Source organism: Ambystoma mexicanum, chromosome 12 (assembly GCF_040938575.1).
Source record: "Ambystoma mexicanum isolate Mex_15411 chromosome 12, UKY_AmexF1_1, whole genome shotgun sequence".
Classification (NCBI taxonomy): Eukaryota; Metazoa; Chordata; class Amphibia; order Caudata; family Ambystomatidae; genus Ambystoma; species Ambystoma mexicanum.
In genome coordinates this window covers 515,051,675-515,076,534 of record NC_090936.1, presented here as the reverse complement: position 1 = coordinate 515,076,534, position 24,860 = coordinate 515,051,675, and the positions used below count along the sequence as shown (strand labels likewise).

Here is a 24,860-nt window from a genome sequence, read left to right as displayed (position 1 = left end):
CCAAGATAACATACTTTGGATTGTGATTGCAAAGGATGGGGGCAACCAGAGATTCTGAATCCCTTCATTTCTTCGGTTGCTGCTGGGTCAAGATAACATACTTTGGATTGTGATTGCAAAGGATGGGGGCAACCAGAGATTCTGAATCCCTTCATTTCTTCGGTTGCTGCTGGGTCAAGATAACATACTTTGGATTGTGATTGCAAAGGATGGGGGCAACCAGAGATTCTGAATCCCTTCATTTCTTCGGTTGCTGCTGGGTCAAGATAACATACTTTGGATTGTGATTGCAAAGGATGGGGGTGAACAGAGATACTGAATCCCTTCATTTCTTTGGTTTCTGGTGACTAGAGATTCTGAATCCCTTCATTTCTTTTGTTGCTGGTGACTAGAGATTCTGAATCCCTTCATTTCTTTGGTTTCTGGTGACTAGAGATTCTGAATCCCTTCATTTATTTGGTTGCTGCTGGATCAGCATATCAATCTTTGGATTGTGATTGCAAAGGATGGGGGTGACCAGAGATTCTGAATCTCTTCATTTCTTTGGTTGCCGCTGGGCCAGCATCTCAAGGTTTGGATTGCGATTGCAAAGGATGGGTGTGACCAGAGATTCTGAATCTCTTAATTTCTTTGGTTGCCGCTGGGCCAGCATATCATGCTTTGGATTGTGATTGCAAAGGATGGGGGTGACCAGAGATTCTGAATCTCTTCATTTCTTTGGTTGCCGCTGGGCCAGCATCTCAAGGTTTGGATTGCGATTGCAAAGGATGGGTGTGACCAGAGATTCTGAATCTCTTAATTTCTTTGGTTGCTGCTGGGCCAGCATATCATGCTTTGGATTGTGATTGCAAAGGATGGGGGTGACCAGAGATTCTGAACCTCTTCATTTCTTTGGTTGCCGCTGGGCCAGCATCTCAGGGTTTGGATTGTGATTGCAAAGGATGGGGGTGACCAGAGATTCTGAATCCCTTCATTTCTTTGGTTGCTGCTGGGCCAGCATATCATGATTTGGATAGTGATTGCAAAGAATGGGGTGATTCTGAATCCGTTAATTTCTTTGATTTGCAGGGTCCAAATGTGTCTGTACCCGATCCCCAAAATCCTTTAAGATGGCCCTGCAGGTAATTAGGCTGGCAGGGCTTGCCTACTTTCCATATGCCTGGACTTAAAGGGGCACAGGAAGCATTGCAAAGTGCAAATGAAGGCATGCCGTCTCAAGGAAATGAGGGGTGAGGCTGGTGAGGGGATGAAGAGGGCCGAGCAGGCGACTCAGGCTGGGCTGCAGGAACACGTTGCAACTGAACTCGGCATGGACTGAGCTGCCAGCACGTCCCTCTGCAGTCTCCTGATCGCATGGCAGAGCAAGAAGAGCCAGGAGCACAGACAGCCAGCAGGGATCCAAACGTGATGAGGCTGAGGAGTCCGTGTCTCCAGTTCGGAGGCTTTGGAAGTGAATGTAGACTGTTTCCACCTGGGACTGTTTCATGGTCAGGGACTCCAGCAGAGACAGGCCATATCATAATAAAAAGGTGCTTTAGAGAGTCTGTGACCCTGCAAAAACACAGAGCATACTGCCTCGCTGATGTGTGCGACACACACACACACCCGCCCCGCCCCACTGCTGGCCAATCTAGCAATGTGCGGATCTCTCAATATTTCCAGACGATTTTTTGCCAAATGACATTTGTCTGAATTTTTGTGTGTGCTGATTCGACCGCTTTCTTACTGCTAAAAGAGGGGGGAGACCCCGGCAACTCCCCTTCAAATTCATCCCTCTATCTATATACCTCACCCAAACTTACCAACGACATGCTTGCGGTAGAAAAAGTGGTAAAAAATGACTAAACAAAATGCGCGAAAAATCATTCAGCGAAAATGAGAAATAGCCAGTGTGCTAGTTTCTTGGCTATTTTGTAAAGCTGGGGCTGATTCCTCTCACCGACAGCGTCTCACCACCTCCCCTCCTCCTTCACTCTATCCACTCTCAGGTGTGTTGCTTTCATGGGCTTAACCCCCCTGATTTCACCTGCACCCTCACTATCTTCCCTTCTTGATTCTTTACTACTCCACACTTCTGCTTCAGTATTTTGTACTGGCTTTAGTCATGTTAAAATGCTGTGCAGCAACCAAAATAACATCAGGTTGTCTTCTTCGCACCCTTCTCCCGCACCCCAGTTTTCTTCCCCCATAGAGATTTCATGCCGACTCAGGGCAGTGTAAGCACTATACAAACCAGAGTTGCCAATCTGTTGCCACCTTCTCTCTCCCGTGTCCCCTTCAGTGCTTTTAAAGAGTTTTGTCTAGTGTAACCCCTCTACAAGCACTAACATGAACGAGCGGAGCTATCTTGCTTTTGTTTGAGCCTCTCTTACCTTACCCCGGCCCTACAGAAATGGGGTGTATCAGCAACCTTTACTCCCCTGCTTTCACCCAGACCGTTCAATTGAGTTGTTTGGACAGTAGGGCACGTAGTACCAGAGGAAGAAACTGGCATTATAACTTCCTGTTCAGAAGAAGTAAACGTGTACTTTTTACGTGTTTGAATAATTAGGTGCAAAGAAATAATGATTACAAAAAAATCTGTTTTCCAGTTCATCATTTGTTTATTCACATACAAAAAATACTCCTATTGGGAATTGGAATTACATTTTGACTCCCTAAAAAATCGTTTTTACTCCCAACTTTAAAAAATAGGGAGTAAAATACTCCCACTTCCAAATCTTATCTGGAGCACTGCCTTACCCTATTACAGTAACACATGTCCTTGCAGAGGGAGAATGAACTTGCAGAGTTATAGGACCAGAATTGGCGTATGTGACTTGTTCTTTGCACGTTGACTGTCTCTAGTAGAGCAGGGCCACCCAGAGACTGGACCGTCCAAGACCTGCTGATGTCTGCACCCTGTTTGCAGCGACAGCATTAACTCGGAGAGCTACCTGGCTGGAGGTTAAAGTCAATGACCTGCTGTGATGAATTTACTTCCGAGGCACCAGTGGTCCAGGGATGAATATCGGTTTCTAAACCATCAATCAACCCCACACCTCTAGTACACCAGAAGGGATCCGAACAGATTGGAATACAAGTGAATTATAAGACCTCCTTGTCCAATTATGGTAACGTGGACCGAACGGCAGGCTTATCTCGTGGATCGTTGGTTAGTTGCAACACAGCAAAAATACAATTATTACGCAATGATAGAAGGGACTGTCCTGCCAAGGTTGCATAAAAATATTTTCTTTATTATTACTACAACAGACAGTTCTAGCATACTACAAATATGACCCACCCTATAAAGGAACACAGAGGACAGACAGTTTCACGAAGGAAAGGGATGCACTCTGGATACTGACAGGAGGGTAGTTGGTAAACTATTCAGTCTTGCAGTTCATGGTTATTCGGTTCCAGCATCAAGGGGGCAAAAGGGTTGTAACTGTCTCTAGGGTCCTTCGGAAAAGGACCAGGGGGGCAGAACCACAATGTACCTCATGCTGAAGTAGTTCTTGGTGCACAACAGCAGTGAGGTGGTTCCAGGGCGCTTCGCAGCTCTTGAGACAGAGTTAGTGGCTGGATACAGCTGCAAGTACCAGGCAGCAGGCAGTTTGGCAAACGATGCTGGACAGATGTCTGCAGGCGGTCCAGCGCGGCCGCTCGGGCAAGAATCATTGTCTGTGTGCTGGTTAGCGGATCTAGAATGGTGGCCAAGGTGGCTCGGACGGCTCTTGTGACTACGGCGTCACAACAGGCAGCGGTGCAGCCGGAGGCGGTTTGAGGACTCGACTGTCTCAAAAAATTGCCCTAAAAGATGGACGCTGGATGATGCTTGTGTGGCTCTCCTCCTAGCTTCTTCACAGGGCTCGTGTCCTTTCAAGGCAGATGGCCAAAAGCTCAGGAGAGTGATTGCAGGCAACGCCTTTTCCTTTGTTCAGATACTCTCCAGCACTTCCCACCTAGGAATTTTGGTGGAAAGCATAGGTTCTTAGCTTTAAAATGAAAGTTAGATCTCGCTTCTAGGACGTGCGGTTCAAAAGATACAAACGTTTTAGTGGAGGTAGATTTTCAGAAATGAAGTAACGATTCAGAATGACAAATGACACTTTCACAGGTTTGAAATCACAGAATGGACACACGATTTCTAAGATGCAGTTCTAGGTAGGTGGAAATGGTTTGAATTAGATTATTTTAAACGAAGAGATTGGTTCGGCACAGTTCTGGCTGGATACTCACACTATAAATTTGAAATAGGCCGTCAAGATCTGGTCAACAGGTTTAGACTGGACTTCTGGCAGGTGGTTCTGAAGTCACAGCTATCTGGGTCAGCTCTGCTCTGCTGGTCTGGATCTCTGGTTCTGGATCAAGTGGGTTCTGGATACAGCACTGCTCTCTGGGTCTGGTTCTGGCAAATGTTCTTGGAAAAGAAGCAGAAACAGCACAACCCAGCTGTTTTATTCTGATGTGCCCCTTGGAAGTCTGGGGTAAAATCAGTTTGCAAGATTGTAAGGCCAGCTGAGAATACTTTTAGCTTGCAGTAGGCCTTCTGCTTCAAAGTTCTGGAATCTGGAGTCTAAGTTCTGGATATGGTCCTTCTGGATAGTGTCTGGTCCGGCAAAGTGCTTCACAAGAAAGTGGAAAGAACAGTCCCTATCTGGGTTTCAGTGGTTCTTTTGATGTCTTTTGAAAATGGGTGGGAAGGCTAACTTTCTATGCCCAACCCTCTAAGGATCCTGATAGGTTAGAGGATTTTCTGTCCTCTGACTGAGGAACTGAGCTGTGAGTCATCCCGTGTCATGAGACATCATTTTTATGGCATACAGAAAGAACACTCCCCTTTGGTTTCACTTAGAAAAGGATTTTTTCATAACAAACAGGTTTCCCAGATACACAAGTGGTTCATAATACATGTGCACATCACAGATGAATTTAAGACAGTTCTGTGTTCAAGCCCCATGTTCCTGCGAGCTTGGGTTCAGAAACGACAACATTTTGTGCTTTTAGTGGGTTTTGCCATGGTCGGTTCGGCATCAAATTTTACACAGACCTGCACCCCGTCCCTAAGCACATTACAATAAGTTTTCAATTCTTTAGTGCAAGCACAGTGTCTGCGGTATGAAGAAATCACAGGGTTCGGTCTCAGAACATCGTACAGAGTCCTAACACCTCTTAAAATGTGCACAGAAAAATCACAGGAATAATGATATTATTGATATAATTTTGACAATTTCGTATTATGAATTATCCATCTTTTTAAAATCATGCTCTGGCCCAGATGGGCGTGTTTAGGTCCCAAAGCACATGGGGGAATTCCTTGTTCGTCCCCGCCTCCAAGCTCAGCTGGCTCACAGAGCCAGTGCCCCTCCCAGTTCCTTCCAAGAGGAAGCTATTTACGACCCCCTGATTTAACAATTGCTTTGAGCCAAGGGAAGTTCATTGTTCTGTTTCTCTGCAGTCCCAGGTACCCCTCCCCTGATTCAATCAGAGAGGTGTGATCTCCTTTTGGTGGGGCAGCAGAAGGTTTCCCATGGACAGAGGCCTCTTGAACTTTTAATTAAATCAGACTGCCTTCTGTTATAGGGCCTGGGAACAGTAGGTGTGAAGAATTGTCATTGACCAGCAAGGCTTTGAAGTCCCAGCTAACTCAGGTTCCTTTTCAGCTCCTGAAATACAGGTCTCCTGTCAGAGTTTAGATTGCTAGCGCCGGTCAGTGTCAAACACCGGTACTGCACCCATTTTTTGGCAGCTGTCTTGAATTAATGCATTTCAAAAAGGGGATTTTACTTGATGGCATATGATCCTTGCTAACATTGTATTGATGTAGATTCTGCAGTAGAGTACTGTAGAACACCCAACCAGAAGTTGGATTTTTGTTTGGTGGTTTTGTGCCCATGATTTTAGCAATTTTTGACATCAATTAAAACGGATTTTGAACAGCACCATATTCCTTTGCACTGATTTCGCTCTGTGTGCAGCCAAAGGATAGGGTCTGGCAATGGTCCCCTGTATCAACAGTGACAGAGGCAAAAATGGGTGGCAACCTATTTTTCATGTTTTCCCTGTGCATTTTCTGGTGATTTCTGGCCATCATGATGTTTTCAATGCCAGTAATGCACAGTTTTGTTCTAGGGCTTGGATGTGTGGGTAAAAACATCCCACAGCATTATAGTCGTTATTTGGTGCTATATTCTTTGTGAATAAGAGGTGTGCTCTTTCCATGGGAACACTTTTTTGGGTGCTGTGCAATGTACTGGGGATTAAACACGATTTTTACCCCACCTGTCAGAAAAGAAGCAACCCCGAAAGCAAGCGTTCCTGTAGAGTGCCCACCAGGGGTGGACTCGGAACCAAAAGAGGCCCTGGAAATAATGTTCAAAGTGGATTCATTTTACATATTTTCCACAAGCCAAACCCTTTTTCTATGAGAAAATGTGGACACAGAAGCACAGAAGAAGGCCACGGTGTAGAGGACTACCGGGAAATCTCCAGAGTTCTAGGGTTTAGAGGCCTACTGGGAAATCTCCAGAGATCCAGGAAGAAGAGGCCTACCGGGAAATCTCCATAGTTCCAGGCTGTAGAGGCCTACCAGGAAATCTCCATAGTTCCAGGGTGTAGAGGCCTACTGGGAGATCACCAGAGTTCCAGGGAGAAGAGGCCTACCAGGAAATCTCCAGAGTTCCAGGGTGTAGAAGCCTACCGGGAAATCACCAGAGTTCCGGGGTGTAGAGGCCTACCAGGAAATCTCCAGAGTTCCCTATAGGCCAGTCCACCCCTGGTGTCCCTGGGTCATGACTGGCTCTCTGAGGATTTGGAAGAGCTCCAGTCCTGTACCAAAAGCAGAATCTCGCACCCTAAGTGTTGACCAAAGCTGCATTTGCAAATGAGGACTCTGCACTGGGAATCAGTTCTGTGTTCCCTGTGCACAAAACATGCTATTTAAAGCAGACTGAAAACAATTGAAAAAATGGCGTCCATGTACTTTTTTTAAAACCACACTACCTCCGGGCATCTTCCAAGCAAACCCAAATTTGCCAAACATAGGACCAGCAAGGGAAGAAGCATGATTTCCCCATGAACACACCTTAAGCATGTAAGACAGCACGTGAACTTGAGTCTACTTTTATTTATAATTTAAAAAGAATTGTTATTGAAATTGTTTTAGTTGATATTTCAACTTTTTCAATTTAATGTTTCATATGTAATTAGTTACTGACTGTGCGTCTTCCAGTGGACTTTTGTTGGCTGTAGACCATTTGGGGTGATGCAACATGGAGGTTTTGTTGAACGTTATACGTTATGATATGATAGGTTATTTCTAACACGCTTAATACCCAGAGGTTTCTAAGGGCGGAACCGGGGCTCGAACTTGTATCATTCCGTGTTGTCTTGCTTCCAAGGTGAGCATGTTGCCGCTGAGCTATCTGCCTGGGACGTTGATGGAGGTGGGGTGGTGGCAAAGAGTCGTACTGATGATGCCCTAATGTGTTCTGCACCTTACATGTCCTCGTCACAGCTGCCCAACGGTTAGCGATGGTGGTGTCTTCCTGTCTATACCAGGAGGCTCGGGTAAATGCATCCTGACTGGCTTAAACCATCTAAAGAAAAGCAGAGAGCATCCAGTCTCAGCTTCAGTCCAGTCTCTACATAGGATCTGGTAGCATCAGGATTTGCTTCATACGGTTGGAATTTTAAAGTACAAGTATATATCATGTTTCGCTGCACAAGGTGAGGACTTTGATCAGGAATGCTGTACACGAGGACGATGACAGTTTGCAGAGCCAGCTCCAGGCAGGGAGCTTTACAAGGAGAATAATTAAACAGATGTTGATTCAGGGGTGAAGAGCGGGGTACTATTGGGAGCATGGACTGGGCATAGCACAGACTAACAACATAAGTTATGTATAATATGTACATATAATTAGATATTAATATAGCGCTCAGTGAGAGGCTGAAGAAACCAGATCTAGAATGATGGCGGAAAAGGGCTCTACAGGAAGGAGCGTGTGGGGGGTCAGGGAGGGGTTACCTTCCATGGAGTGGAGATGAAGTTCAAAGGAAGCTTCGAATGCAGGGGATTTCGGGGCACCCACTGGACGCAGGGGGTCCATGTGTCACCCTTGGGGTGGTGCCTGCTGAGCCTAGAGACCCAAGCTACTCTTCACTGATGACGCCCAACAAGGCCGAAACATGTCTGGGGATGCTTGTGGTCTCGTGCAGAAGGAATGTGACCTAGAAGTTTGGGCTGGACTACCCCTTTGGGGGTGGGACCAAGTCTGATTTGCATATGGTCTTTCCCCTTTTGGAATGGCTTGGCAGGCGAAGAACGATGGTCTGGGCGGTTGCCCAGAGCAATGCCAGAGGTTAAGATTTATTCCAAACCTTCCAACCATCACCTCTTGGTTTTTGCTACTACAGCCTCCACGCCAGGAGCAGCAGCAGTGCCACGATGCAGGACAGTGACAGGGATACCGGTGTAAGCTGTCCCCCAGAATACGACATGCAGACAAGCCTGATGGTCTCTGCAAGACCCGGTAAGGCCAAACACCCGGCTGAGGTTTCAGGTTTGAAGAGTGCACAACACAGACCACATTATCCCGTACTCCTAGGGGGACCAGTCGTCCCGGTTTTCCCAGGACAGTACCAGGATTCCAGGAGTTTTTTTATTTTATAAACCCCTTCCCGGAATTGATGAGTGGGTGGCTACGATCCCGGTTTTTGCCAGGAAATGATTCCGAAATCCCGAAATCCCGAAATCGGGCCCGGCGAGACACTTCCTGCTCATTCACGTCCCCATTTCCTCCCCCTTCCAATCCCTGGCTGCTCTCCTCCGATGAGAGGAGTGCGCCTGTGAGCACAAACCCTGCAACAGTCCAGCTACATAGAAGTAGGACTACAGTTTTATCTGAGTCCTATTTGTGTTTACTGTAGTCCTACTTCTATGTCAGTGGCCTGTTTTATCTTTTTTCTATCTGGTCACCCTACCTAGTGCCCTCAGGGCAATATCACGTGTGAGACACCGTCCTCTCATGGAATGTGAAAGAAGAAATGATAGCCCTCTGCATTATTTGACTGGTGGGGACTTTCCTAGCATGTGTCTCCAAGAGACAGCATCATTCCTGAAAGATATTGTGCATCCTGACCTCACAGATAGGTGCAGGCATGTGTGCATTGGCATTTGGTTCACGTGCTCTGGTGATATATTTGTGGGTAAAAGTACTCTAGGAGGATATGTAGAATACGGAAACAGGGGACTTGGGTTACAATACCTAATTCCCAAAATGAGACCAGTTGTGTGATTGTGGGAAAATAAATGTGCGCCATTTAAATGGTAGGTAGGGGCGCTGCACAGTGGACTGGACCTTGCACCACGGGCCACTAAGTTGCACACTGCACCCCCCCCCCCCCCACCAGCCAAAATGTCCTATCCTTCCCTGGCCTCTCTTCTTTTCTCTTCTTTGCGTTGTATTCCGCAGACTCTCCGTTGGGACGGAAGTAGGTCATTCCGCGCCCGTCTATCCTGATGAGTCGTGAGTTTGCAAATTGAACGGCCCCATTTTAGTACAGCAGAGACTACACCAGGCAATCATGTGCTGCCCAACAGCGGCTCAGAAACCGTAGGAATGGCTCCCATAAAGTCTAGCGGAGGGAGAGGGGGGGGGTCAGGCTGCTCACCCAGCGATTCAAATAGCATCCACGCAACACATTTCAACTATAGATTCATGCGTATCCCCTTGTTTTACTGACAGGATTTACTTCAAAGTAGTTCCTTCCAAAAAACTCATCGAATTATATCGTGCGGGGGCGGGGGTAAGGGATTTAAGGCAGTGGGGGGGGGAGTATTGCGGTAGGGGTACTAGTATAGGGAAAGGAGGTGCTTGGGTGGCGAACCCCCCCAAAAAATAAAAATAAAAAAATAAATCGATTAGTTTTTTCGAGTAATTCCTGCCGGTAAAATGGCATGGAACCTGTTCATGAACATGATTAGCGGGCTTATGCGGCTCAAACTTCAAAGAGCACCCACAAAATAACCTAGTGGCTTCACACACAATTTAAATTGTATGTTGTCACAAAGGAAATATAGGAAGAACCTCTAGATGAGGCGGATCTGATCCACTCGCACGACTGCAGTCAAACCTCGGTAACTCCTTCTCACAGTTCAGTATTCTGGACTGCTTGCTTGGGGTGTCAGACATACCCTCTAAGTGGACTCCATCAGTCACGTTTACCCCCCCAGTTCCTTCCATGTGCCTGAGGGAAGCTCAGCAGGTGTCTCCTCTACCTGTCCATAGCATCATGCTTGGTCTTTCTGCTGCAGAGGCCCAATCTGGGGCGTTTGCAGCCTACACCCTTTGTGGTATGGCCGCCTGTTTGCCAACGGTCTTGAGTGGACTACGCCACAGAAGTTTGGAATCTCAACAGGAGGTACTGTTCCAATCGACCGAAGCGTGCAGCCTCATTTTGGTTATACATTGCAATGGCACAAATCAGAAAAACACATGGAGACAAGCTCGTCGTGTGATTTCCCACCCGTTCCATTTTTGTTCGGATTGTCCTGTTGGAGCGGGAAATACAATCCGTGCCTTTTATCACTCTTTGAGGGGAAGCCAACATCCTCTCCGCCCCTGTCTAATTTTGATGAAGAATGGGAGGCTTCAGTCCCCTTGGATTTCACTCTACTTTTTACAGCTGAAAACAGGAAGTCGAACCCACAGGGATTCATTGTAATGATGGCCACCATACAGGTACATTGTGGCGTTACCGTTACTGCTCATTTCCTGGCTGGGAAGGTTCTAGGCATGGTAACCTGAGAACCGCCTGGATAATGCTGCTCTTTTACCACCCTTAGAGCGTCGGTAGAAGAGGACTGGGGGCTATAGCGCTGGGTTTTTTGGTTGTAGCCCCGGGTAGAAGCTCAGAGGCTACAACCAAAAGGCTAGCCCTGACATTAGCGTAGCCCCGGATCTCTGCCAGACATAGCATCACGCCTGACCAACCTGCCTTGAAATGACTGAAACTTGCCTGGGGTCGCCATGGATGCAAACACAGAGGATTTAGAGGCTTGCTAAAAATGTGCCTCCGGATGGGAAAAAGCAACTTTAGACAAAGAGAGAAGCTCCTCTAGAAGTTTGAGAAGTTTGCAGGAAGGGGCTTTCTAGTAAAGCATTTTAGAGAGAAACAGCTGCATCTCAATTACTCTGAGAAGGTTAAAATGCCTCAAAACGTCCTTCCAGCAAAGGTGGGCCTTGGCTTCTGGCTGTTCACCTCCCGCCACCAGATCCCAGCATAGCTGCCGCAGTACGAAGCATGTATAGCTTTGGTGTTGTGTAATACGCCGGTTCGATGCAAGATACTTGCGAGTGCAAAGGCAAAGGTTGGGGAGCAGGGGTAAGAGGCAACCGTGGAGCTGGGGCGAGTGGGTTAAGGAGGGAGAGCAGATACAGAGAAATGGCAAATAGTCAAGACACTCCCAGTGCTGTGCAAACATTATATTCCCTGCTTGATGCCATAACAACTTACAACAAGGTATTACAATATGAGCATGCCTGCATTAATAGGAAGTGTAGGCACAGGGAAGCGCTCAGTCAAATCAGATATGCCAGGGAATGCCTTCATAAGCAAAATCGTTTTTAAAATGTTCCTGAATTTTGGTGAGTTGGTTCTAGTCTGAAGGCCGGTGGGAGATCGTTCCAGAGGTCTGGCTCTGTGTCAGTTGGGTTTCTACTCGCAAATATTTTCTATGTGTAGATGGAAGGGGTCAAGGTGATGGTCATACTGGTTGGTGGGGCTCTCGTGAAGCAACTGAAGATGTACTTGGAGCTGGAGTTCCACACCGCTCACCTCCTCCCTGTGATGCACAGCTCTTTGAACTCAATGCAGGAATGGGATGGTAACCGACCCAGGCTTTTTAGGGCTCCGGAGACATGCTCATGTTTCTTAAGGACGAACATGGGTCACCTGCCCCTTTGGGCGATCTAGTAGGAGGTGTTCTCTTCTTCTCTGCCACAGATTCCGGCAGAATCTGGCAAGATGAGGAGCTCCCCCACCACAAAGCAACAGTGTAGATCAGGAGGAGAATGGGTGGGGCAGGGAGTCATGTTCCAACGGCATATAAAGCAGTCTCCGACTCTAACCAAATTTCGCTCTGCTATATGAAAAACTGTATAGAACTAAAACCGGAGAGCTCCAGAGATTCATACCAGGTAAACAAAGGGAAAGTATAACCAAAAAAGTGATGGGTGGTAGGTTTTGAATTAATCTCAACCAATGGAACTGCTCTGGGCAACCTTCGACACCACCGTCGTTTTTTAGTCTATCTATGCCATTGCAAAAGGGATCCAGCCATATGCAAATCAGTCAGGTACTGCCATCAATGGGAGCAGCCCAGCCCAAACTGGTAGGCCAGGTCCCCTCTGCATGGAAACACAAGCAGCCCCAGACATGTTTCGGCCTTGTTGGGCCTCATCAGTGAGGTGCAGCTTGGTTCCCTATGACACAGCGAGCAAGGGAACCACGTCTGGGCATACGCGCTATCACATAGGCAGACAAACTATATCCAAATAAGTGATGGGTGAATCTGAACCACTGCCACTGATCTGGGCAACAACGGATAAGGACAGTTAGAATGATGCATGGATTTTCTTGGGTGGAAGAAGCAAAACATTACTTTTCCAAGGGAAGGTGAGTGACTCCCAGAAGAATGGTGGTTTCACCATTTCTGCCAAATTTCAAATTTTATCACAAGGCTAATTTCATATACCAAGCAGGTCACCCGGAAACTGCATAGTTCCATCTAGAACAGGGGTATGCAACCTGGAGTGTGCCAGATGTTTTGAACTACTACTCATGATCCCTCACCATTGACTATGCTGGCTAGGAGTAATGGAAGTTCTAGTTCCAAGCCACTCGACAGCCAAAGGGCACAGACCGCTGCTTTAGGGTTAGGTTTATTAGAAAGTGTATGGGAACAATAACCCCAGAATTGATTCTAGCTCCTAAGATATGAGTGCAAAGAGCAAAAAATGTTAAGTACATTTCAAACCCTAAGTCCATTCTGTCCTCTACCACTTTGAAAAGGGGTTTGAGTACCGTATATATGCCAGTTTACTTCCACTTTGCTTAATTTCTTTTTAACAAAATCACCAAATCTGAGTCACTAAAGAGTACTGTGTTTAGCGCATCAGCTGCCGGTGTCTCCTCTCGAGCCCCTAGTGGACGTTGGCATGTAGGCACGCCAGCGATCAATGCAGGTGCACCCAGACATAGCCTCCAGTGTGAGGCGGCTGGAAGCTCATCCCTCCAAGGCTTGCTGCAAAGCTAATGTGATGCCTACATTAGTGCAGCCATACTTCCTGCACCGCAGCAGGGGGATGGAGAGCCGATGAGGCATTCAATAGAAGGCATACCCATTACTAAGAGGCTGAGGGCCTTAAGTGTTAATGAACAGCTGCACAAGCTGAGTGCCTCTGTTAGACAACACAACCTTACAAAGAGAACAAAGATCACACGTGTTAGAACCACTGGGCCGATCGCCAATGAAAAGGCAGTCAAACCATTGTCCTACTGCCCTGTCCCCAAGCAAGCGCTCTGTGCATGTTGTGGTATTATTATCAAAAATATAGATGTAAGAGCTTGTCTGTGCATAGCCATTAGAACCAAATGATGGGATCCATTTCAAACCACCACCAGCACGAATAATACACGGACACAGAAAGTTACAATGCATATGAGAACCATTAGTCGAAAATAAATGCTCACAGCATTGCAGCGCGCGACTGGTTGAACCGGTAGGCAGCAATATATGAAATTCAGCAAAACAAATTGATCAAGTACTTAAAAGATCCTCATGCACAACACATGTGTTAATTTGCACGACAAAATTGACCCAAATATGTACACAGTTGCCAATGTCCTTGTTTCCCCTTCAGATCTTTGTATGGGACTCTCTTGTCCGGAATGTGTTGATGTCCCTTTTAGACTTGACTGGCAGTGTCATGAGGCATGTGTCGCTAATGTCCCCTTCATTAAAGCGGGCATGTGGTCTTAAATGCGGCAATAATGACCTTGAGCTTGGGAAAGGACACTGCATCATAAGACATGGCTGGATAAGACCCAGGATGCATGGGTTGCGAAAATGACCTCTGCCAGAGTTTGATCGCATACTCAGATGCCAATTTCACAAGCCGAAAAACCACTCAGAGACTGGCTCAAGTTTATTTTCCACCAGTATTTTGGGAACGGCAAGATTGATAAGTCCATTGAACAATTCCACTTACATTGTCCATTTAAATCAGATTTGACCCCTCCATAGAGTTGATCTTAGGAGGTACTTGTGTGCTGCCAAATGAGGCGGAACTATAGGCCCGGGTGTGCTGGGAGAGGGGGGATATGGCAAATAAGGAGGAACACGCACCCTGCAGGTATGCTAGATGCAAGGAATGGCAAATGAGTAGGAACACACAACCTGCAGGTATCCATTCCTTATGTACCCACCCATTCAATGCTTGTGGCTCTGCTAACATCTATGTGCATCGCGGCCCACTACTTGCCCGTCCCTAGCCAAACCACACCAACCGGGACGGGGGTATACTTCAATTTTTCATCAGAAAGGCCTTTGTAACTGGCAGTTATATGAAAAGTGTGTCTGCAAAAAAAATACATCATCTGTGGAAAGCATACTAATAATATCCCCCTTTAGCGGGGCCACCCTATTTTTGTGTCTCTAGTGCAGAGAAAAACAGAGTCCATCATTTTTGTTGGTGGTCCCAGTGTGAGTTGTGGGTCCGCGCGCTCACAGGATCTTTCCTGAGCATCATCCCAGAGCTGCCACTTCCTGAGCATGGCGGTGCTTGGGCTAAGTGGACAGTGTAAGAGGAGGTGATCTCAGCAGGAGAGGAATGCTTCATAGTTTTGGTGGTGTGTTAAGTTAAGGTAAGTTAGGGTCTTGTGCCAAGGGAATGCCGTTCTTCTATTGAAGCTGGTGGTAGCATTCTTATTGGGGTCTAATTTGAAGATAAGGACTGTGCAGCAGATGATTGGATGGTTTAATGATTAAATCAGACTTTACAAAAGAATACCTGAAATTTCGGTTGTACGTGAATAGACTTCATTTTAAAGGTCTCAAGAGAAAAAGACCGAGTTGGAATGCCCGATTTTGTTTTGATTGCAAAAACAGCATTGTTAAGGTCTTTTTTCTCATGAGACCGTTTAATGTGTTTTTTTTTAATATCCGGGGTGTTTCACCCCCCTCCCCCGATTCCCCATTTGTTCCTCTGTGCACCCCCAGCCCACCCCTAGCATCACACTCAGGATTTCAGCCCCAGCTACCTTCCCCAAAACAACAAAACAAATACAAACACACAACACACACACGCACTCACACACTTACCCGTTCTCCTTGTCTTGCGCTTTCGGGTTCCGACGTGCCTGTCAGTCAGCCCGTGTGCACTCGTGTGCGGCAGGGGCGTGACAGTTCCATTTAGAAAGACCGATCCGTGCGGTCACGCAGCAGCCTTTTTAAATCGATCTTTTAGCAAAAATATCTTTAAGATCTTTTCACTTAGAACGGACATTTCATCCCTCCTACTTGGCAAGTGTGGCGAGTTTGCTGGGTGTTCAAGTTTTCTCGTCTCTTTCGAAAATGTGTACAGTATTGATGCAAACACATTGATCATTTCATCCATTGTAATTGGGAAGTTTGAATAACCATGTCTTAATTCCAAGACCAGTTTATTTCTGATCATAACCTAAGATGGGTGCCTGGTTTGATACCTGCTAAATTCAAGGTGATTGAAAGCGCCACATTTCGTATCATTCTGTTTTGTATGATCATCCGTCTTGTGTGATTTCAATTGACGCAATTATCTGATATGAAGCTGTTTCTGACTCGAAACAGGTGTTGTTTCGCCGTCTGGGTTTGTGTGGGCTGCAAACCTTAATGCAAGGTTCAGTAGGCACAATGGGGGTGTTGAGTAGGTATAGAAAGCCCTGCTGCTTATGGTTAATGCTGTTTACAGTGAAATGTTTGTGGTTGGTTTCTGATAAAAGAGAGATGTGTGTATACTGAAGCTAATAACTGATCTGTTATGTTTTCGATAGTATAATGGATTCAGCATTTAAGAGGTTCTTCTTTTTACATGTAATGTTTATTAAATGTTCTAGTTGAACATTGACTAACCACTTTATAGTTAAGTGTATGTCTAGGTAAAAAGATGATTTTAGGGAAAAAATAATGTTTTCATTGGATTTTTGAATGCTGTTTTTGTCTACCAGAACTGAACGAATAGAAAAAAAGATGGCGTGAGTTTTAGTGGGACACTAATGAAATGAGATTAAGATTGTCATTTTGTGTGAGTGGTAGATGCCACTCTGTTAGATAGCGGTAGCACGGAGGGTAGCGCTGTTGCGGATGCGCATGGTTGCTGGGAGGTCTGCTAGAAGGTCACCCCTAAGCCAGTTCTGGAGAAAAGGAGTCCCGGTATCACTACATATTATCCCCACCAAAAATATTGAAGTATATATGGTCGCCTGTTACGGCCATAGGCGATATTTTTGGGGGGGATAATTTTGGGGGGTTTTGGGAGCAGTGGTTGCGGGGGTGTCCCCTGCTCCTTTAAAAATAATGCAGGGGTTGAGGGGGTGTCCCCCGCGGGTTCCATGCCTTAATATCACCGCAAAAATATGGCAATATTTTTGTATGGTGATATTTTTACGGGGATATTTACACATGCAACTGGAAAAAAGGCAGGCACACAAGAGCCAGCTGCGTCATTCAGCTGTTATGCGCCTGTTGATTGATGATTTCATGGGGTCATTGATTATTCTTTATATTTTTATGAAATTATTTGTTTTTTATGTTTTTTTATTCCGGTCATACTTTTGAAACTCTGTTTTGTACTACAGCCCATCACTCTATACCTGTGATTGTTTCTCAATGGTCTAATGTTGTGCTGACCAAATCAGCATAGTTAGGTTGTTTTATGTTATGCTACTATGCTTTTGTACTGTGCTAAATCACGCCTGGAGTAGTTTCAGAACGCAACATTTTTGTCCGACGCATATTGTGTCCCAGCCTGGAGTCCCCACACCGTAGCCTGCTGGGAAGAATGGCGTGAACATGGGTGAAGTAAGAGGAAGGGAAAGTAGAAAAGGAGTTTACAAACACAGGAAGGGAGCTAGGCTGGGCTAAATGCTTTTAGTAATATGGATGCTCGTTAGTCGTTAATTATGTATAGCGAGGTGTTGAGCTAATATACACAATGGGATTCCAGCGCAGTATTGGAGTGTCATAACGTAGATCTTGAGCAGAGTCTGGTGTGTGATGGGCTCGAGAGTGTGCTCAGGCAATCATGGTAGATATGCAGGCTTAAAAAAAAGCTGCCCGTCCAATGGTTCTGCAGGTGCGTTCCTGAATAATAATTCTGTGGCGTCCAACTCAGAAGGAAGCCTCACCCAAGAGTAGGACATCTGACAGGGGAATGTTGTTGGTAACAAAAGGCATGGGAGTGGGATGTACAGAATCCATAAACTAAACATGCAATGCCTGGCTCCGGATGAAAAGTAAACAAATCACTTAATGCCGCAGTAAGGCCTGCTGGATTTAATTGGGGTGAGGTTCTTTCAGGCTCCGAGCCAACAAGGCAAGCACTGTTGTGCCAAAAGAGCAGCCAGCACTGAAGGGCCCCTGAACTCCAAACAAGCAAAAGCAGAGATTTTTATAATAGGGATAATTGGGTGACCCTGGACACTTCTGGGTTAGGGTGGGTTTTAGTAAGCAGGTTCCCTAATGAGAATACAGCCCTGAGGCTTCTGCGCCAGCAGTCATTGTGTCATGCCAGCAAACCGTTGAGGCATTGTGGGTTGTTGTGGAGACTGGGCCCCTCTTACGCGGTTGCTGGGCTCCTCTGGGAATAATCTGAATATTTACCATCCCTGTCTAAACCCCTTCCTGAGCTGTAGTTGCCTGGTTAGTTTAACTGGTGGCCGTAGGCAAAATTCAGATACCTTTGATAAAAGTAGCACAGTTTACTGGACAAGCTGCTCTTTCCTGTGGGAAATCTTGTCTCTGTGCTGATGCAACATAGTCTTCAGTATATCAAATCCTCTTATACATTAATGCAGCTCTTTTGAACCTGCAACTTCCTATTCTAATGAAATCCCTGATTGATTGATTACTTACTTTTTGATATTCCTTTTTTAACCAAAACCTGGTTAACTTCAAACTCAGCTACTTGCTTTGATAGGTTTTTGCCAGAAGGCTGCAGTGCTCCCTAATATATGTTGATAAAGTCCACAGATGAGGGAGAGACTTTGAAGTAGTTTTTAAATCTACTTGTGCTTGTAGGTTTCTGCCATCTGCTCCATATACTCTTTTGAAGCTTTGCCCGTTTCTTTATGCCTGTCTGCACATTTAATGTAACATCCTCCTAAAGAGTGGGCAGACTACCTTGATCACTTTTCTGGGTTTTTTTCGTCACACACTTCCATAGGGAATATGGTTAATATTGTTCTTGGAGTGTTTCGCATGTCTCCTGCTTTCTCTGGCATCTAATTAAAGTTCCATGATTGATTATCTATTTTTGACCTTTATCAGCTTATTAATGGCCCTACACGGGCTAAGGGTAATGTTTAAGAGTTTAATAATAATAATTAATAATAATTTAGCATTTATATAGCGCTACAAACCCTCAGGCATCTGAGCGCTGCTTATTATTACCCACGGTGTGTGGTGCTCATTTATCAACCTCGGAAGGATGAAAGGCTGAGTTTGGCCCCGCCGGGATTCGAACCTGCATCAGTAGGCTCTGCACAGATGTCAAATCAAGCTCTACTCACTCTGCTATCAGGCCGGCAATTATTTAATTTCTGTTCTTAACGTCTATCGAATCCTATTGATTCTGTTTAGTTTGTCAACTTCCACTACTCCTCTATCAGAAACCCAGTTCAAATCTTGCAAAATCACAAGCAAAGTTTCTCACAATTGTCCATCTCAGTGTTTCATGGGACTTCTGCCTGCCAAGATATGAGCAAATAGCAAATATGGACCGGGTAAATATGGCGCCCAGTCACTACCAACAGCCTGTCACTGATTTGGGTGATAAGGTGTTTTTTTGTTACTTTGAAAAATATTGAAAAAGTTAGAACGTCTTCCTAGTATAATCATAATAGAAACCAGATAACAGCAAATTTCCGAAATTGGAAAAATGATGGAATTGCAAGGTATTGACACCTGCCTTTTCAATCTGAAACCTGATTTTGGCCAGTGTAAAGATTTAGGTGTAGAGGATAAATCCACCTTTTAAGCATCTCAGATTACATCAGCATCTACTCAATCCAAAAATTCCTTTTCAGATTGAGTGCCACCATTTTAATTCTATTCCACCTGCAACAATGATTACTTCATCAGTGGTTTAGTGCACAGCCATACATTCTTTGATTGAAAGGTGGCCCTGATTTTAAAAAGAACCATCCAGCATTATTAAACCTGTGCCTGCTCCTCTGTTTACCCCCGGAGCATTCCATCAAATTTTAATGTTACAGTTGGTTTCCATTTTAGCTTCTCTAAAGCCTGCCTGTATATGAATTATGTTATTCCGTCGTGATTCCTACGTGTTCTTCCACGTGACGCGCTAGTACCTTTACTTAAAATTTTCAATGTATCCCTCACACAAGATTTATTGATTGATTGATTTATAAATACTTTCGGCTCCAAAGGCCTTTTGTATAAAACAAACGATACTACAAAAGCATTAAAAAAGAATGCAATAAATATATAAAAGCATTAACACAATATTGTGTACAAATCAGTTAGGAAAAACTAGCCCAAAATATGTGTTAAAAAGCCCCCAAATATGAAGGCATCTCCAGTCGGAAACATTGCAATGATGCGTGGCAAAACAAGGAGCTGTGCGCCAGTAGTAGGGTTCGTGTAATCACGAGAAGGAACACATAAGCTACGGCAAGACTCGATGACCCATACCGTCACACACGTTCCAGGCTGCGACTAGAAAATAACCCACATTCCTCGTTACATTGATGTAAAAATCTCCAAAGAAAAAGGTCATGGTCTCGGTAGACCATCTGTCTTCAGCTCTGAGAATGGGACGCCATTTTTGATTCCTTGATTATAAAGAGGACAAAAAAGCAATACATGGAAAGTATTTTCAATCATCCTAAATTTGCCACTGTGGAGGTTAGTATCTCACATCTTACCTGCCTTTTTTACATGGTCCAGCAGGAGCTTATCACAACAGGCCAAGGTCGAACGGGCGAGTCTCCTGGGGTCTGCTTAATGACTGGATGTAAGTTTGCATGCCAGCAGTAACTGCGTAGACGCCTGCCCATGGGAGAGTACACAATTTATGTGAGGCATCCACATACGTGTGTTTCGCTCTCTATTTAGGAAAAGTAGATACAAAAAGCCTAAGATACGCAAGTCCCATACAAGATTTTTCCCAGTAAGTTGAAGATGCATCTTAGTTCTCTTCTAATTAAGAAAGTTTTTCTAGATCCAAAAATCTTCAGTTTTTGTGAACATTTTAGTACAATTTTACTCCTGGCAACTGTTAGCCTACAAAGAACAAGAGAACTTAGTCTGTTCTTATCAATCAGGATTGAGTGCTTGACGCAGGACTGGGACTGCAACCCTACAGGATCTGGATGATATTCATAGGGGAAAATGAAAATGTTATTGGTAGCTCCTGTTTAATTGTGCTGCTTGACCTCTCAGTGGCTTTTGATACAGTGGACCATGAAAAAGTCATTGCAACTTTATCTGCAGGTGTGTGTTTATGGGAGGTCAAGTTTGGATCTGTCTTTTCTGGCAGAGCCCAGGCTGTTAAGATGGGATCTTTACTGTCAGCTTTGCTTGTGCATTGTGTGGTGACATACGGGTTCATCTTGTCTCTCATTTTTTCAGTCCACACGTGGAGTATTTGGAGAGTCTACAGCGGGTTGTGCGACCGGTATTCATCGGTATGCCGACGATACCCAACTCTACCTTAAGGAGTCATCTCTTGATGCTGTCTCCAATCTCAAGGGTGTCTGGAGTTAATAAAGCCTTAGTTGCGGGTTTCTACTGAAAATTGAAAACAGTTAAGAGTTATTTTCTGCTGTGTTACTCAGGAAAACAGAATGACATTGTCCAGTCTTGGATATCAATTTTGAGCAAGGATGTTTTTTTCATCAACCTTAGTTCCACCAGTTAATTGTTTGGTCTTCTGTCTGGGTGAAAAGCTTTCTATGAAATCTCAGGTGGCAGCCAAACGGCTTAGACTGCCCCCTATCAAATCTCCCTGCTGTGAAGGATCACATTTTTTTGCCTGTTGTTTTTTTAGTCCAGTATGCGGGCGTTTGTTCTTTCTTATTTGGTGGAGACAATGGCAGCTTAATTGGCATTCCTCAATGTGTGTGATACCCTTTAAAATCTGTGTTTCACATTGCTGCCTCTCTGGCTCTGGTAGTGGGCGCAAAACAATGGGGATCTTTATAAGTTGGCCTATGGACTCCATGGAATGGGGAGTTACACCGTCACCCGACACTCGTAACCCAGTAGACATTCCAGCGGACCGAGTGCTGATAATGGTATTACAGTTTGCTGGTATCCTAGTGGATTTACTGCCAGGATACAGGCAAACCTATAATGAGCCCCAATGTGACCATGTTTATTCCATTCTTTCTTCTCTACTTTGGCTGCTATTTGTATTGTATCAGCTGTTTACATCACACTCAATGCTCGACTCCTACAGCTTCTAAGTGCAGGGCCGAGTATCAAACCCATGTTACACAGCTTTGTCTTGTGCCCAAGGTGAGTACATTGTCGTGAGCCCCTCCCGGCCCACATTCTCACTTTCATTTGAAAGTATGCTGCCTTGCCTTTAAAGCTGTTCTACCTCACCAACCATTTTATCTTGCCGACAAATTAATTGTGTTGGATAGTTCCCAGGGGACCAGAAGTAAAATGTTGACACACCTCGATACCCTGCTAGTTAAGAAAAAGGCCAGTTCCTGTGTGCTATTACAGATTCATTGTGTCTGGCCCGTCACCCATTGTCTTCCGCAAGGATCTAAAGACTTATCTTCATCCTTGATAAGACAGATACATTTTTATTTTCTTCTTTTATCTGATCATATTACTTGGTATTTCAATATTGGTATAACAGACTTTATAGACTGGTCTTCGTCAGTATGACATTTTTAAAAGTCTAGTTACCTATTTTGTACACTTCTGTGTATGCCTGCAATAAATCCACTTCCGGGGCACCAGTGGTCCAGGGATGAATATCGGTTTCTAAACCATCAATCACCCCTACACCTCTAGTACACCAGAAGGGATCCAAACAGATTGTAAACACAAATTATAAACCTCCTTGGCCAATTTTAGTAACATGAAAGGAGCGGCAGGCTCATCTCTGCAAGGTCGTGGATCGTTGGTTAGTTGCAACACAGCGAAAATACAATTATTACCCAATGATAATGGAACTGTACAGTCAAGGTTGTATACAAATATCTACTTTATTATTATCACAATAGACAGTTCGAGCACATTACAAGATATGACCCAGCCTGTAAATGAATGCAGAGGACAGACAGTTTCAAGAAGGCAAAAAGGGATGAACTCTGGATACTGACAGGAGAACAGTCGGTAAAGTAATTAATTGCAATAGTTCAAGGATACTTGGTTTCAGCACAAAGGGAGCAATGAGTCGTAAAATGTCACTAGGGACCTTCGGAGAAGGACCCGGGGGACAGAACCACAATGTACCTTGTGCTTGTTGAAGTTCTTGGTGCTCGACAGTGTAGAGTCGGTTTCAGGGCACTTTGCAGCTTCTGCGACAGAGTTCAAGATGAGAGACAGCTGCAGGTATCACACAGCAGGCAGTTCAGCAAGTGAGGCTGGACAGACGGCTGCATCCTGGCCTACATGGCAGCTCAGGATCAGGAATCGTTGTCTCAGTGCTGGTCGTTGGGTCTGCAGCACTGGTCAAGGTGCCTCAGATGGCGTGAGTGACTGCGGCATAACAACAGTCAGCCGGGCAGTCGGTTGCAGCTAGAGGGGGTCAACTGGCTCCAAAATGTCCTTTAAGGTGAATGCTTGTTGAGGCTTGTCGATGCACTCCTCTTAGCTTCTTCACTGGGCTTGAGTTGTCCTTTAAGACGGATGGTTGAAAGCTGAGGAGAGTGTTTCAGGCAACAGTCTTGTCCTTGGTTTGGTTCAGAGACTCACTGGCACATCCCACCTAGGAAGCTTGCTTGCAGAACCCAGCAGGGTACGCTCTGTACTGTCTGGTTACTGTCTGGGTACTGGTTATGGAGCTGCTGGAGGGAGCTCTGGATTCAGTATCTCCCTTTGTTCCCTGGGAGATGTTTAGGTGAGGGATCTTGCTTCCCGCTTTGGTAATCCTTGCCTTCCTTCACTAGCAGAAGCTCGAAGTCAGCCTGTACCTTCAACCAGAGCCCAAATGAGTTCTTCTTGTTACTCCTTGCAAAGTCTTCATATGATCTGCCCAAAAGAGGGGCTCAGCCCTTTCTTAAAGCCAAATGGGCCACAATGATTGGTGTAGGCTAAGCCTACCTTAATGAACCAATCCAGGGTCCTGGATGCATGGGGTCATAACCAGAGTGCTTTGCTACAGAAAAGGTAAAGGGGTGAAAACATGTAATACTAAGTACCACCCATCTTCCTGTCTGTTGTGGAACAAAGGGTCTCTCTAGTTAATGGAGCTCTCTGGAGTTCCTGATTAAAGCAGGAGGTATCCATTGAAGCTGTGGCGAGACCAGACTTTTGGTCGCCGCCAAACCACATACTCACACCTTCTAAATGGGTCCCCCTCTGGGGGTTGCCATCCTGTAAACACATTGGAGGTCATTACGAGTTTGGAGGTAGCCATGGTGCTATTAGAGCCATGGCTGCCTCCAAACTCGTGTCCGGGTTCCCTGAATGGGGATTTACCGGGTCATTCCAACCTTGGAGGACCCGGTAAGTCCCCATTCAAAATACCCATCCCCATTCCCAATCGAGCCCCCATAGGGCTCAATGGGAATGGGGAGGGAGCTAATAACGGGCCTGTTAATAACGGGTCCGTTATTAGCTCCCTGGTCCCTTAGCGGCTCTCACTAAGGACGTCTGGTTTTACCAGCCGGCCTTCATGGGACCCGCTAAGGGACCTCGTAATGCGGTGGTAAGGGGTTAATGGCACCGGCATCCTTACCACCGCCGTTAACCCCTTAACGCTGCACTCGTAATGACCCCCATAGTCCCAGACATGACAGGTTACTGCCCTTGATACTGACAAGATCTGGCTTCAGGTTGACACAGCGCATGTTAAAGGTTATTGGGGTTTCCTGTCTCCTTTGTTTAGCCTCTGCAGCCAAGCACCATGTGGACCTGTTTGAAGTATACTCTATTAGTATGTCGATTATGTTGATTGCTGCCACTATCTGCACAAGGTAATCAAATGGACAGGGCGGATCCATGGAGCCTTTGATAGTTAATTAGGCTGGCTATGGCAGGAAGAAGTATTTGGCCCTCCCCCTTCTGAGATGAATCATGTACTCCACCTTTCAGATCCCAACTAAACATGACAGGAAGGACTGTGTCTGTAGGCTGTGTCCACCCAGAGTACACAGGTCTATGTGTATGTTGTGCGGTGAGCATAGGAAAATGTGTGCAGATTAGCCCCACACATTTTCCGGAGGTTGATGTACCATCATTCAATTTCATTTACAATTTCAAAAAGCCCAGGCAAGTGCACACCCACTATGCAGATGGTCGAATTCCTCACAATGCCTTACAGCAAGGTTTGTCTGACAGCCAATATTTGCAATAGAATGAGACAATAATAAAGGCTTGGGGCAAAAAGTGGAGCCATTTTACA

General features: G+C 45.5%; 1 protein-coding gene across 1 annotated transcript in view; it reads left to right on the top strand.

The window, feature by feature from the left end:
• TMEM178B (transmembrane protein 178B) overlaps nucleotides 1–24,860 on the top strand; it is a 987,899-nt gene that overhangs the window by 548,056 nt on the left and 414,983 nt on the right. The window lies entirely within an intron of this gene.